The sequence below is a fragment of the Hemicordylus capensis genome, chromosome 2 (genome assembly GCF_027244095.1).
Source record: "Hemicordylus capensis ecotype Gifberg chromosome 2, rHemCap1.1.pri, whole genome shotgun sequence".
NCBI classification, from domain to species: Eukaryota; Metazoa; Chordata; class Lepidosauria; order Squamata; family Cordylidae; genus Hemicordylus; species Hemicordylus capensis.
This window is the reverse complement of record NC_069658.1, coordinates 185449985-185466295: the sequence shown is the minus strand read 5'-3', so window position 1 is coordinate 185466295 and position 16311 is coordinate 185449985. Positions and strand designations below refer to the sequence as shown.

Genomic DNA, 16311 nt, shown 5'->3' with positions numbered 1-16311 from the left:
TCCCTTTTAGAGGGAACAGTGCTTAAGATGCAACTTAAGGTGCAGGCAAACAAGAAAGATGTGCCACGGTGGCATTATGCACTCCCAGTGTCTCATTTGAATCGGGCCCTTGCCCACTACATGTGTACAGTAAGAGTGCCAAGGGTCTGCAGACTGGGCAGGGGGGGCTGTGTTGGCATCGAATGCACACTTGCCTGGAAGAAAGCCTCACTGAGCTCCTGGGACTTGCTTCCAAGTAAACTAGCATAGGTTCCACAGCACTTTGGGCTGCTACCAAAACTACTTTTCTGGAACTGAGGATACAGTTAGTCCCATAGTCTCCCCAGCATTGCACACCCTAACTAGGTGGCCTCAAATGCTTAACTTTCCCACCAGTTCCTCCAAACTCTAACAGGGAATCCACACTTCTCCAAGTGAAGAGAGTCACAGCCTCTGAGGACCTGTTTTTTCCTTTACACTTCCAACACGCTTCTCAGTTTCTCATTAGCACTCACCATGCACAGCATAAAACAGCACCTGCAGGATTTAAGAGCAAATACACCATCATATCACACACACACACCCCTCCAACTTAGTGAAGCTGAAAGCAGCAATGCCACCTGTCACCCAAAATGAATTAGATATATAAGGGGTTGCTCCTTTCTGACTCAGTGCAACTTCCTGGCAATGCCACCTCAACCCAGATGCTGTCAGCCTGACTTGAATATCAGGCAGGCAGGCAGGCAAGAACATACCCATTCAGCACTGCATATGCCCAGTATCTCATTTAAACTGGGCCATCAGCCACTATTTACACAACATCAGCATGCCAACACAGCCCCCCCTGCCCAGTCTGCAGACCCTTGGCACTCTTACGGTGCACATGTAGTGGGCAAGGGCCCGATTCAAATGAGACACTGGGAGTGCATAATGCCACCGTGGCACATCTTTCTTGTTTGCCTGCACCTTAAGTTGCATCTTAAGCACTGTTCCCTCTAAAAGGGATTCCCAGATGTTGTTGACTACAAGTCCCAGAATCCCCAGCTGCAGTGGCTTTTGCTTGGGGATTATGGGAGTTGAGGTCAACAACATCTGGGAATCCCTCTTAAAGGGAACAGTGATCTTAAGGACTGGTTCATACAGGCATGTTCATTACCTGATGACTCCTCATCAAGCAATGACTTTGAATGTACGAATGAGCCACTGCAGTTAAACACCACATGTTCATATCACCTCAAACTTAAGACCTTTAGATATTGTTGAGCACTTGTACAAATGTGCAGCATACACAGGTACAGATCTGTGCAAAGGTACTGTTACTCCTATGTTATGTTGAACATAGGTACAGCAGTACACTTCCTAACTGTACTATGCATTTGAAGAGTCTGTATCCAGGTTCACTTTAAAAATGAACACGGGTACAGCCATTCACACAAAAACGCATACCTGCGTACAGACATAAAGTCTGAATAGGGCCACAATGCTTTCCACTAGAGCCACTTCACACATCTAATTCGGAGACAGAGATCAAGTGATGTGCACGCATGGGTGAAGTTTCCCTTACAATTACAGTCCTCTCACATACCATACATTCTTCATCCAAACCGCCAACCTGCTAATGTTACATCCCAAAACTTGAGCCCACAAATATCTGGAAAGCAGTCACCTTCCAACCTGAACATTGTTTTTTTTTTTTTTAAACTTTAAGTGAATTGATCGGAATACATCCAGTATTGCCCACAGGCTCACATACAGAATCAGATCGAGGCCATTAGTAAGAATCAGGCAGTGTGTGGGGTCTACCCTTTTACTGTTGATTACAAGTTGGTAGCCAAAGGCAGCAATAGGTGAACTGGTCAATCAACCGTAGGCCAGATCTGGCTGTTGAAGCAATTCTGCTGGTCCCCAGCAACCCTATTAAATAATATCAGAGCCAGTGTGGTGTACTGGACAGAATGTCAGGCCAGGAGTCAGGAAACACAGATTCACATCCCCACTCAGTGATGAAGCTTGTCTTCACAGGCCAGTCACTCTTTCTCACTCTAAGCTACATCACAGGGTTGTTGTAGTCATAAAATGAGAAGGAGAACCACCTGTGCCACTCTGAGGTCCCTGAAGGAAGGATGGGATAAAAATGCATCACTCATATGAAAATAATGCTTTAAAAAATGGTAAGAAATGTTGCACACACTAACATTATCTCTTTCTGGATTTCCCCCCTTCTTCTTCTTCTAACATAGTGTCCTAATGGAGAGGTACAGACTTTATCACACAGCATTGCAATAAGGTGTACACATATACCCAGGCACAGAAGCACTCCTACCCCTGGACTTCGGGGCTGAAGTCCATGGCCTCCACAGCCCCTGGGCCCCCCCAAATCCTCTTTAGTTTGTCCTGGGTGGTGTGGTCGCCCAGCTAAGCATGATGATGCTTAATTTGCAAGGGCGGGGGAGCCTCCAAAGGCCTTTAGGTCCAAGCTCCAAAATTACCTAGGTGCACCTCTGCTCAGGCATTCACACAACCAAGAACCTAGATCCATTATGTGGGAATCTTTTGGAACATAGGAAGCTGCCTTATACCACGTGAAATCATTGGTTTAGCTAGCTCAGTACTGTGCAGCCCTGGTGTAGACAACTTCAGCCCTCCAGCCATTGTTGGACTGCAACTCCCATCATTCCCAGCCACAGTGGCCAATACTGAGGGATGGTGTGGAGGAGAGCTGGTCTTGTGACTTGTCCCCTTAGCTAAGCAGGGTCCACCCTGGTTGCATATGAATGGGAGACTAGAAGTGTGAGCACTGTCAGATATTCCCCTCAGGGGATGGGGCCGCTCTGGGAAGACCAGAAGGTTCCAAGTTCCCTCCCTGGCTTCTCCAAGATAGGGCTGAGAGAGATTTCTGCCTGCAACCTTGGAGAAGCTGCTGCCAGTCTGGGAAGACAATACTGAGCTAGATAGACCAGTGGTCTGACTCAGTATATGGCAGCTTCCTATGTTCCTATGATGGAAGCTGTAGCACAACATCTGCAGGAGGGTCAAAGTCGTGCAGCCCAGGTCAGTCTTTCCCAGCCCTACTTGGAGATACCAGGGGCTGAACCTGGAACCTTCTGCCTACAAAGCAAACGCTCTGCCAATGAGATACGGCCCCATCCCCCTCTTGATATCCTCCAACTCAGCTTCCCATTCTGGACTCCTTTTCAAAAGTTATACACAATAACCTGGAAACAGTAGATACTCTCAGCATGCACCAGGGTGGATTTGATTTAAATCAAAATGATTTAAATCACGATTTAAATCACTAGCAGGGTGGATAAAAATTTTAAAAATCCGATTTAAATCAAAAAAATCCAATTTTTTTTATTTAAATCAGATTTTTTTTATTTTTATCCACCCTGCTAGTGATTTAAATCGTGATTTAAATCAGTTTGATTTAAATCAAATCCACCCTGGCACGCACCCACTCCCAGGGCTGTCTCTCCCCCACCAGCTCACATGGCTCAACCGAGTGAATGAGATCAGTCAGACTACAGTCCATCAGACGTAGCACTGTCTATTTCAACCAGCATCAGTTCTCCAAGATCTTCCACTTATGCCTTGTGCCAAACCTGGTTACTTGAGAACCTATAGCTCAGGATATCAGAGAATGAACCTGGGACATTCTCAGGCTAAGCTTATGGCCTAGCCACTGAACTATTGGCCATGTTTTCAAAGAAGTACAAGAAGGGCAGATCCCTGTCTGAAAACCAGGAGAGCAGCTGCCAATCAGGGCACACACTGCTGAGCAAGAAGGATCAAGGGTCTGCTGGCTCCATTTAAGGCCGCTTCCTATATTCTTAATCTGGATGAGAGAATCGGGATCATTTTTTTGCCATTTTCTAAAAGAAGGGGAAAGGGATGCTTCTAAAATCATAATTGTTTGAGGTCAGTCCAATTTGACAGCAACCTTGTTCCCATCCAGAATATAAACTAAACCAGAGCAAATATGAAGACACACACATTCTGCTCTGCCACCAATACAGATGCTTCTTTACTGCTTTTCTGTTTCTCTGCCACATGGAGTCTTCCACACCTACTGTGGTGTCCATCAGTACTGTACACTCCTTAGAAAGGATGACATCAGTGCCACAAGCCTCTCAACCTCAAATTCTCTAACATTTCTTCTTCCCAATCACATGCAGAGCTTTCCCCTTTTCGTGCAAGGCAGTCTTTCCTGACTTTCACAATCAACACATGCATAAACACAGGCCACTCAACTAGGAGGGTTTCCCCAGGAACTAGGATCACATCTCATGATCAGTCCTCACACAACCTATTTCTCCTTTCATTTCCAACAATCTCATTCCTCCTCAACAATGCCCGAAAACCTGTCCTCTCCATCATCAATCACATAGCAAAAATATTCCATTCTCTGTACCAAGCCCAAGTCTTTTTGGTTGCTTACTTCTCCAAAGCAGACAGGAATTATAAATATATCCCTCCCAGAAAGGCCTAGAATACTATAGCAAAGAACTGGATCAAAGAACAGCCATGGCTGTTTTCCATACACCCAATACACATTAGGGTCTCAAATGCACTCAGGGGGGAGCATGCAGAAGGAAGCAGTCTGAAATTGACATGTTTTTCCACCTATAAAGAAAGAGACCAACCTGTTACACTTGCATTTCAGTGTGGTCCATCAGATGCAGCTTTGACCCTGGAGATCTGGGTTCAAAATCACTTCACTGCCATGGATTTATTAGCAGGGTGATCCTGACCTCAGTTTTGCCAGTCTGCAAAATGGGAATAATTTGTTCTGACTCACACAGCTATTGTGGGGATGAAGGAAATAAAGGCATCCAATTAGCAACACACTTAGTTCACCGTAAGGAGAGAACCTAGAATTCCTCCTTCCAAAACACAACACCATCAATCAAGCTGACCCAATTCCCACAGTAAAGAGACCCCTCCTCTCTAAATGCTTAGATCCTACTCCCTAGACCTCAAACCACCATGATAACAACATAAGATTCTCACCTCCCCAGCACAGCTGCCACCCCCACCAGCCTCACTAAGACAATATATTTGGAAATTTCTCCAATACAAGTGATAGCTTTTGGTTCCAGGAATGAGTGTAAGAAAAAGCACCAGTTACAGACAAACAAATGCACCAGCTGACAAATCGTGCACAACCACAGTATGGGGTGGGGGGCGACGGGGTGATGAATGCTGTCTACTAAATCCCCTCCTCATATGAAGGGCGTTAGCCAGCCTTCTCCACCCTGGGTTGGACTCTTCCAGGGTAAGGAGCCAAGCCATTGTGGGGAGCGCGGGGGGGGGGGTGAGAAGGAAAGAGTTTATTCTCCCCCCCCCCTCGGCTGGCACAATCTCAAAATGCTACATTTCCTCCCCCTTCGCATTTCCCCCCAATATTACCTTACCTGTTCTCCTCGCCTCCCCCGGCCCGTTTCCTTCCTGTGGCGGCCCCACTTGCCATGAAGCCCTCCTTCCCAGCCCAGATACAAGGGAGAGAAGCTGGAAGCCTCCCTGAACGGTGGGTTGTGTCTCCTTTTTTAAAGAAAAAGGAGCGAGGGAGAAGGAACGCAAGAACCTCAACCGGGGGAGGGGGGGCAACAGATGGGGCGTCTGCTCCTGGCACAGAACCAGGCAAGGGCTCCCCCACCCTGCCTAGCAGAGGCTCAAGGATCTCCCGCCGCCCAGCCCGCCCGTTTCTCCGCAAAAGCCACGACTTTCCTTGTGGCAGAAAAATGTCCCTCCCCCGGTGCTGAGATAAGCGGTGTGTGTGTGTACACGCGCCCGGTAGCCCCCTCTTTTCCTCACCCACCTCCCATCCCCGCCCGAACCCCTCTGAGATCTGCACGGATTCAGTCTCTACCTGCTTCCTCTGCCACTCGCACTCTGCCTCCGTCTCCAGCAGCCGCTGTTGCTCGGCGTCTGCTCCCGCCCTAGTCGGTCTGAGCCCTTTAAACGCGGCCAGAACCATTTAAGGCGGGGGGGAAGGGAAGAGATGGGGGCTTGCGGGGAAAGCAATGCTTTCCCCACCCTCCCTGCCCAACCCCTGAAATCTCTCCTCCCCGATTTTCCTTACCCAAGTTCCTACTTCTACTCTCCGTTAGGGGCGGGAGAAAATCCTCTCTCTACTCCTTCTCCCGTCCCGATAATCGCCATGCACACATGCACACCCCCGGCCCCTGAAATGGTACCTCCCGGGCACTCATTCATCCCAGACCCTTAGCTGCCGGAGCTAGCTTGAGACTCGGGGTGTTTCGCACAGGGGTTTCTCCCACACAGGCTGGGCTGTTTTTGAAGTGCACCACCTGGATGGAGAGTAGGGGAGGCTTGTGAGTGTAAGAGGCAACCCGCTTGCAAACTAACACTCCCTGGCAAAGCATGGAAGAGATCGAAGCCCCCCACCCGCCCCTTCCCATTTGTTTTGTAAAGGGACTGTGCACTTTTCCTTGCAGGAGACTATCTCGCGCACAACCCTACAGGAAAGGAGACAGGAAGATGACAATCACAGAACGAGAGTGCAAAACCAGGACTACTTTGAAAGCAAAATGTCACATGATAATTCAATACACCTCTCTCTACCTGTCCTGAACCCCTGGGGTCCCTCCCCTTTCTCTCTCTCATTTTTTTCTCCCCCCCCCGCCCTTTCCCCCCTTTTTTGCTGGGATGGGCAGGGAATTCTAAGAGGGGAGAAGAAGAGCAATGGAACGGAATGGAATGGAAAACTGCTAGGTGAGAGCAAAGGGGCTGCCCCCTGGCCTATAAATTCCCAATTACACCCCTTATGATCCACTGCTCTCTTTTACGGCCCTGGGCAATGTTGCTGTGCTCAAGGCGCCCCCTAGCGGGAAACCAGGGGAAGGATGCTAAGGAAAAGACACTAGTTGCACGCGTGGAAATCCGGCTGACCCTACGATTCACCTAATAACAGGTGCCGCTCGACTTTCTCGCCACAGGATCCCACTCCCTCCCAACCTTCCCGTGGCCTCTTCCCGCCACAGATCCCTAAGATCTCCCTCCCACCCCCCGCCCTGCAAAGGCAGCTGCTGCCGCTGTACCAGCCAGGGCACGTTGTCATGGCAACAGGAGCCAGGAGATGAGAGATGATGGACGCCCCACGGGTGGCGGGGAAAGAAGATGGAGAGAGCTGGGCGGTGGGGTGGGTCAAAGAGGAAGGCGGGGGAGATAAGGGCATGGGTGGAGCTGGGTCCGAGGCAGGCATGGCGGGCCGCGTGGGGGCACAAGGACAGGTGACCCTTAGGGTTGCCAGCCCTCTAGGACCGGCCTGGAGTCTCCAGGAATCGGCATCAATCTCAGACCCAGGTGACTCTTGCAAGCAATCCTCAAGATTTTAATGGCTGGCTTTATTGCGAGAAATATATGGGGGTGGGGGAGAATCTCCAGGAATCCCAACTCTGATGGCCACTGGGCAACAGCAAGAGCTACAACAACAACACCTCCCCGCCCCCACGCCTCATCCCGGGCTCTGTCCGGTCTCTTCTCCCCCCGCCCCCGTTCTTCGTCTGCCATTCATTCACTCGTGATGAGTCATAAAGCGCGGGACACTCCGGGAGAGGGCGGGGGGGGTGCTGGTGTCACGGCTCAGGAGGAGGGAGGGCGCCCCGTCCGGTCCCATCCCGGGCTGGGATCCAGGAAGGGAAGCGGGGCCGCTGCTTGGCACCGCGATCGCCCAGAAACCACTGAAACTCAACACGCCCTAGGCCTCTGATGGGAACCAGATGCCGGAGCAGCTACCGAGCCTGGCAAGGGCCACGTGTGCTGGGTGTGCAAGGCGGCGGGAGCAAATTACCAGGGGTGGGGGCCATGGCGGCAGGCAAGCAAGGCTTTATTTTTATTTTATTTTATTTTTTGTAATTATGTAAACTTGCATCTAGAGCAGATTAGGAGGTTGGAGGGCGCGCAGGGAATTTCCAGATGGAGAGGCAGCAGGCAGTGCTTTTGAGATCCAGCGCTTTCCACCTTTCTAAGGTCGTTCTAGGGCTAGCCGCTGGGCTCTAGAACACGTGAACTGAGAAATGAAGAGCCCTGTTTATTCACACGTTCCTTTAATGCACACATACAATCTCTCTAGAGTGTGTGCCCATACACAGTTATTAACACATGTACAGCAGTACACAATTCCCATTTGCACCCTGCACTTGAGGGGGCCTGTACCCAGGTTCACTTAAATAAATGCATGTAGAAGCCCTGTTCACACATTATATCTGACACACATATAATATAGGCACAATGAAATACCTACAGCAGTTTGCGTCCTATCAGTTCCCTTGAATTTGAAATAATCTACACCCAGCTGTAGACTCTACACCCAGGTTCACTTGCAAAGTGAACATATGTACTATACAGTCATTTGCACAAAATATGCACCTTAATGTACATGCAGCATAGTGTCCAAACAGGGCACAGGAAAATGTACAAACCTGTACACACCTACAGCATAATGTCTGAACGGAACTAAGGAGTACACCAGAATATACTTTTTAGATTGTGAGCCCTTATAGGACAGCTCTTGTGAGACATTTTTTCCTCGTATTCTTTACTATGTTAACTGCTTTGAGAAGAAGTTGTTGATGTTGAAGAAAAGCAGTATATAAATATTTTAATAATAAACATATGTCCAGAGAGTGCCTTCACAATCGAATATTCCACCCACACAGATCTGGGGCAAGATTGGCTTTAGATGTTACATAGTGAGGGGTGGTGACAGTGGCATTTCAAAAGCACAATTTTTATACCCTAGACCAGGGGTTCTCAATGTTGGGTCTCCAGATATTATTGGACTTCAACTCCCATAATCCCCTGCCTCAGTAGCCTTTGGTTGGGAATTATTGGAATTGAAGTCCAATAACATCTGGGGACCCAACCTTGAGAAACCCTGCCCTAGAAAGACTGACCAAAAAAACCAACACACACACACACCCTACATGGTAATAAGTAGACCAGATCAAAGAAAAGATGGATAAAGAGAATTTTGAACAGAAACCCGAACAACTGAAGAAAGGGGGGTACCAACATGATGAAATTGTTATTGTTCAAGAAGACAGTGTGTGCAGAAAAGGACACATCTTCAAGGCACTTATAGAAATACACATAATAGCAGAGCACTCATTCCCCCCGCCCCCCATACAACAAGAACTGATTGTTCAATAAATTGACACAAATGAAAGTCTTGGTGTTTTGTTGCTGAAAGTTTGTTTTATCTTCACTATGCCACAAAAATGGAAACCATCTCTCTAAAAATGGTTTGATCTAGGCTTGTTTATGTTCCTGGTTTGGAAAGCAATTTTGTCCATGATCAAAAGGTCCCAGATTCTCTCTAACCAAGTAAATAGATGGAGATTTCTTATTTTCCCATTGTACCGCTAGGTGAAATTTCACCACCATCCATAGTAGAGATAAAAGCCCAGTGGCCTGATTCTCACTGAGGCCTGGGCCTGTACCACTTCAGACTGCAGGAGAGCAGACTAGGTGCTCTTAGCCCAGGACTTCGGGGTCAAAGTCCAGAGCTCCACACCCCCTGGTAGAGATGTGCACAGAACCGGGCGGGGGTGGCTCAAGGGGGTGGGGGTGTCACTTTAAGGGTGGGGGAGGGTGCACTTATCCCTTCCCCCCTCACCAGCACTCAGTTTTCATAAAAGCCTTCGGGGCGGCAGTGTACCTCCCTGCCGCCCCTGCCCCCTCTTTAGCCAGAAGTAGACGGAAGTACTGGATGCATGTGTGCACATCACATGTGTGCATGTCAGACGGGAACACTGCACACACGCACCCGGTACTTCCGGCCAAAGAGGGGGAAGAGAGGTACACTGCTGCCCCAAAGGCTTTTACGGAAACTGAGCACCAGCAGGGGGAGGGATAAGTGCACCCTCCCCCACCCTTAAAGTGACAACCCCCCCGCTTCAAACTTCAAACCCATCCACCCCTGGTGTTCGAAGCCGTTTGGAGGCCCCTAAAAGGGCCTCCCAACAGGTTCATGCACACCCTTACCTCCTGGGGATGCCCAAATCCTCTTTAGTCTGTCTTGGGTGGTGTGTTCCGCCACACTGTGATGCCGACCCACACTGTGCTGGGTGGCCAAGGGTCATTGTGACCTGCTCCGGGTGCTCTAGAGACAGAGGGGTGAATGGGGAAAGAAATATGTGGGATGGGAGTATGTTGTGTGTTGAAATGTTTCTGCTAATGCATAAATATACGTTTTATTATTCTTACATTCTTGTGAATTCAGTTGCTGTTTGTGCCCTCAAAAACCCACATGTTAAAAATAGAGTGAATGAGTGAGAGTGAGTGAGTGTGAGTAGGGGTGATGCTTAACTTGCAGAAGGGGGCGGGGGCGGGGCTCTAAAGGCTTTAGGTCCAGGCTCCAAAATTACCTAGGTGCACCTCTGAGGGCTCATTTGACAATGCTCCTCCATATAAGAACATAAGAACAGCCCTGCTGGATCAGGCCCAAGGCCCATCTAATCCAGCATCCTGTTTCGCACAGTGGCCCACCAGATGCCGCCGGAAGCCACAGACAGGAGTTGAGGGCGTGCCTTCTCTCCTGCCATTACTCCCCTGCAACTGGTACTCAGAGGCACCCTGCCCTTGAGGCTGGAGGTGGCCCACAGCCCTCTGACTAGTAGCCATTGATAGACCTCTCCTCCATGAAGTAATCCAAACCCCTCTTAAAGCCATCCAGGTTGTTGGCTGTCACCAAATCTTGTGGCAGAGAGTTCCACAAGTGGACTAACTAGTGGACTAAAGGACTAGCTTTCTCCTCTGATATGCTAATCTACTGTGTGCAGGGAATTTTGTTTGGACAAGCATTCACTCATGTGAACCCCTCACCTGCAGCCTGAAGGGTTGGAGCCCCACAGACTGCTTCAATAGAGGCAGACTGCTCTTTGTCCAAAAAACTAAATATGTATAAATCCATAGCGAGTCTATGGTGAGCTTTTGCTTCAACATACTGTAGAACCCCAGTCCAATCTCTCCCCATGGACCAAGCCCACCAAACATGAGAGAAGGTGCCCACTTGGCCTCATGTCCTCTAGTATAAACTCAGACAGACTAAATAAGGCAAACTTTGGGCTATCAGGAAACTATTGGGTTATCTACTCCAAAGTGTATACATGCTTTATTTTATATTGAGACATCTAGATACTGAGAACTGTTGTAGTTGCAGTGTTTTTATTTCACTGTCTATTCCTAGATTCCCAGAGCTTCTTACTGTGCACATATTTATTCCAATAACAAAACCCAAAAAACTTACTGTATTTACCTGATTCCAAGACTAGGTGTTTTGAGAGTTCTTTGATGTTAAAAATTAGAGGGTCATCTTAAATTGAGAGTCCTTTCGCTTTTGAATAACTATAGGTATAATCTGTATATCAATTTGTATGAATTTAAGGGGCTAAGATTCAGAGTTATCTTGTATTTGGGTAAAAACATGAAACCGCTGGGTGAGGTCATCAGGGGATTTGGTGCTGGGTGTTATCAGTATGCTGATGACACTCAAATCTATTTCTCCTTGTCATCAGGTAATGGCACAAACTCCCTAAACACCTGCCTACAGGCAGTAATGGGCTGGATGAGGGATAACAAATTGAAGCTGAATCCAAGTAAAAGGGAGGCGCTCATTGTGGGGGACCAGAATTTGAGTGATGGGATAGATCTTCCTGTTCTGGACGGAGTTACACTCTCCCCAGAGGAACAGATGCACAGTTTGGGAGTGCTCTTAGATCAAGGCCTCACCCTGGTATCTCAGGTGGAGGCTATGGCTAGGAGCGCCTTTTATTATTATTATTATTATTTCTTGTTTACACAGTCAGACAGGTGTTATTGACTGGTTTGTTTTATCCAGACATCGAGTCCTTCCCAAGGACCTGGGATGCCAGAATTTTATTGTCAATTGTTATAGATATCGTCGTAAAATATAGGCTGTTCCCAGTAAAGCTGCTTTTTGTAATTGGCTGATGGTGATTTCTGTGACCACTATGGTGTTGAGGTGCTCTTCAATGTCTTTTGGAACTGCACCCAGGGCGCCAATTACCACTGGGATTATTTGGGTCTTTTTCTGCCACAGCCTTTCAATTTCAATTTGTGGATCTTTGTATTTTGTGATTTTTTTCTATTTCTTTTTCTTCTATTCTGCTATCCCCTGGTATTGCTATGTCAATTATTTTGACCTGTTTTTCTTTCTTCTCGACTACAGTGATATCTGGTGTATTGTGTGGCAGATGTTTGTCTGTTTGTAGTCGGAAGTCCCATAATATTTTTACATCATCATTTTCTTCAACTTTTTCAATTTTATGGTCCCACCAATTTTTGGCTACAGGTAGCATGTATTTTTTGCAGATGTTCCAGTGTATCATCCCTGCTACCTTGTCATGCCTTTGTTAGTAGTCTGTCTGTGAGATCTTTTTACAACAGCTGATTAGGTGGTCCACGGTTTCATCTGCTTCTTTACAAAGGCGGCACTTGCTGTTTGTGGTGGATTTTTTGACTTTTGCTCTTATTGCATTTGTTCTTAGTGCCTGTTCTTGTGCAGCCAGTATTAAACCCTCTGTTTCTTTCTTCAAGTTGCCATTCTTAAGCCATTGCCAGGTCTTGGTGATATCTGATTTTCCACTTATATTGTGCAAATATTGACCATGCAGGGGCTTATTTATCCATTTTTCTGCTCGGTTCTTGACTTGTTCTTTCTTGTAGGCCTGCTTTCTTTCATTGGTGTTGAATAGTTTCGCATTATTGACCATTTTAAGTGCATCTTCTTCACTGTCCTTGATATATTCTTCAAAGCCTCTTTTCTCCTCCTCTACTGTTTGATGGACTTGCAGCATTCCTCTTCCACCTGAGCTGCGAGGGAGGTATAGCCTATCTACATCACTGCGGGGGTGCAGAGCATGATTGATGGTCATGATTTTCCTGGTCTTACGATCTAGCGTCTCTAGCTCTGCCTGGGTCCAGTCTATTATTCCTGCAGTGTATCTGATAACAGGTATAGCCCAGGTGTTTATGGCTTGTATGGTGTTCCCGCCATTGAGTTTGGACTTGAGGATTTTTCTAACTCTCCTCCTCTCCTTCACTTCCAATTTTTCTTTTAACTTCAGTGTGTGCAATGTTATCAGCCTGGAGAATGCCCAAGTATTTGTAATGTTCTTTCTCTTCCAGGTTCTTGATCTTGCTTCCATTGGGCAGTTCTATTCCTTCTGTTTTTCTTATTTTCCCTCTGTTCATTATTAATGCAGCACACTTGTCTAGTCCAAACTCCACTGCGATATCGCTACTGAATATACGGACAATGTTTAGCAGTGATTCGATTTCTGACTGGGACTTTCCGTACAACTTCAGATCGTCCATGTACAGCAGATGGTTTATTTTACTTGATGTTTTAGATGTTTGGTATCTGAGGCCTGTTTTGTTTAGTATTTGTGAAAGTGGGGTCATGGCGATTACAAACAACAGAGGGGATAGTGAGTCCCCTTGGAAAATGCCTCTTCTAATGCTAACCTGTCCAAGTGTCTCACTATTGATTGTTAACTGTGTACTCCACATGCTCATTGCTTTTTTTATAAACATCTGAATGCTTTTGCTGACACCAGTTGTTTCTAAACATTTTAGTATCCATGTATGAGGCAATGAGTCGAAGGCTTTCTTGTAGTCAATCCATGCAACACTTAGATTGGTTTTTCTTCTCTTGCAGTTTTCTAAAATCATTTTGTCAATCAGCAGCTGGTCTTTTGTGCCTCTGGTGTTCGGGCAATTTCCTTTCTGTTCAACTGGAAGCTGTTTGTTAGTTAATAAGTGTTGCATTACTTCATCTGCTATTATTCCAGTTAATAATTTGAACATGGTTGGCAGGCAGGTTATCGGTCTATAATTACTTGGAACTGCACCTTTTGCTGGGTCTTTCATGATGAGATGAGTTTTCCCAGTTGCTAGTCATTGTTCAATATCACCTCCTTGCAAAATGTGATTGAACTGTTTTGATAGTTGTTTATAAAGGCTTGTTAGATGTTTAAGCCAAAAGCCATGCAGTTTGTCGCCTGGCGCAGTCCAATTTTTAATTTTCTTTGCTCTTTCACTTATTAATTCTGGTGTTATTATTAGATCTTGCATTTGTTGGTTACATTTTTGACCTCTTTCATCCAGCCTGCTTTTTTTATTATAATCTATTGGATTGTCCCATAATTTCCCCCAGAATTGCACTGTTTCTTCTTTATTTGGTGTTTCTATGTTTCTTGCAGTTTCTCCTTCTATGCTTTGGTAGAAACGTCTCTGATTCGACTGGAATTGGAGATTCTGCCTTTGTTGTGTAATTCTGGCTTCATATCTGCTAATCTTCTTTGACACTGCTGTTATTTGCTGCTTTATTATTTCCAGGACTTCTCTAATTTTCCTTGAATCTAGGTGGTATTTTTGGATCAGATACTGTTTGGTGTTTTCATTCTTCAGCTTCTTGTCTTTCATATCTTTCAATTTACTAGCATCTGATCTAAGCCTGGCGATTTTATTTTCTAATCTAATCTTCCATTTAGGTGATGTACTGCTTTCTTTTTTTACAGGTCCACTGATCTTATATCCGAGCTCCTGTGGTGGTGTTGTTATTGTTGCTGCACTGTACATTAGTTGGTTTGTTTCTTGCAAATTATTGGTTGTTATTTCTGCAAGTGCAGCATTGACATCTTTTAATGCCTGAGTGAGTTGTTTTTTGGCAACTTGTTTTTAGAGCTGGAAGTCGAACCCTGGTGGTTGTTTGGTTCATGTGCTCAGTTATTTTTTGCTTTAGTTCTTGTTGCTTTTCTGTTAAATGGCATTTGGGTTTTTGAGGTGAAGGCAAAGGGGCGGTTGCCTGGTTTTGATTTTGAAACAGTTCAGTAACAGTGGCATCCTCGATTTCCAACACCTCCTCCACCTGCGCCTGAGCAACTTCTTCAATTGGTGGTAATTCTTCTTCCATATCTTGAGCCTGTGTTGCTCTTTGCAGTTCTTCCAGCTCAACTCCTGGTCTGCTAGCCTTTGTTCTGTTATTTCTGTATCTGGATGCCTTTCATTCCAAATTTGGTACATTCTTTTAAATAACCTCTTCTAGTTGGACTAGACTTGTAATAGCAGATCATTATTTCCTTGTTGGCATTTTTCGTATATTTTTTTCGGTTAAGCGACGTTTCTTCCAGTAACCTTGCAGTCTCCAGCCCTGGTTGCTCAACTGAAGATCCTGAGTCCTGTTGCCCACTTGCCACCAGATGTCCAATGACTCCAGCACCTGGCGCGGTCCTTGTTGACCCGGGCGACGACTGATCTGGTATAGATTTATTAAAGTTACGTCTCACCATATTGTTGATGGGAGAGGCACACTTTGTCTGGCTCCTCTGGTGAGACCTGTCCAGTATGGTTGGACCTCTGGCATAGCTCCTACCTTCCTCAGAGCACACAAGCCCCACAACCACGCCAAGGTAGTGTCTCACTGGGGGATTGGGATTATTATTATTATTATTATTTATTAATTAATTCGATTTCTATACCGCCCTTCTGAAAATGGCTCAGGGCGGTTTACACAAAGAAATAATAGATAAATAAGATGGATCCCTGTCCCCAAAGGGCTCACAATCTAAAAAGAAACATAAGATAGACACCAGCAACAGTCTCTGGAGGTACTGTGCTGGGGTGGATAGGGCCAGTTACTCTACCCCTGCTAAATAAAGAGAATCACCACATTAAAAAGGTGCCTCTTTGCCAAGTTAGCTTTGGCTGATTCAACAGCTGCATCCATTCCTTGAAAAGAACAATCTCAAAACAATCTCAATGCACCAGCTGGTAACCTCCAGGATTGACTTCTGCAATGCACTCTACATAGGGCTGCCTTTGTACGTAGTTTGGAAATTTCAGTTAGTTCAAAATGTGGCAGCCAGATTGGTCTCTGGGACATCCCAGAGAGACCATATTATGCCTATACTTAAACAGCTGCACTGGCTGCCGATCCGTTTCCAGCAAAATACAAAGTGCTGGTTATTACCTTTAAAGCCGATCCTCACCACATGTTGAGGTCATCTGGAGAGGTCTGTCTCCAGCTGCCACTGATGTGTCTGGTGGCAGCTTGGGACGGGGCTTTCTCTGTAGCCGCTCCTAGCTTGTGGAATCCCCACATAAGTTATCAGCTTTTAAGAGAGCCCTTAAGACTTGTTTGGTCTGGCCTTCCAGGGTTTTTAAACTGTTTTGAATTATTTTAATTGTTCAGATTTTAGGGTTTTATGTTTGATTTTTGAGGGACTCTATTTTATTTTCGTTTGTAAACTGCCCAGAGCTGTTGGATTGGGCAGTGTAAAAATG

At 46.3% G+C, this 16311-nt stretch overlaps 1 protein-coding gene across 2 annotated transcripts in view; it reads right to left on the bottom strand.

The window, feature by feature from the left end:
* Positions 1-6002, bottom strand: part of PLXNA3 (plexin A3) — a 100705-nt gene extending 94703 nt beyond the window's left edge. The window contains exons 1-2 of one of the 2 annotated variants that reach the window (XM_053300322.1): positions 5849-6002; positions 4623-4781 (exon numbers count right to left, since the gene is read on the bottom strand). The gene's annotated coding sequence lies outside the window, so the exon portion shown is untranslated. The remainder of the gene's footprint in view (positions 1-4622; positions 4782-5848) is intronic. The other variant, XM_053300323.1, reaches the window with a different exon arrangement.
* Between the last annotated feature and the right edge of the window lie 10309 nt (positions 6003-16311).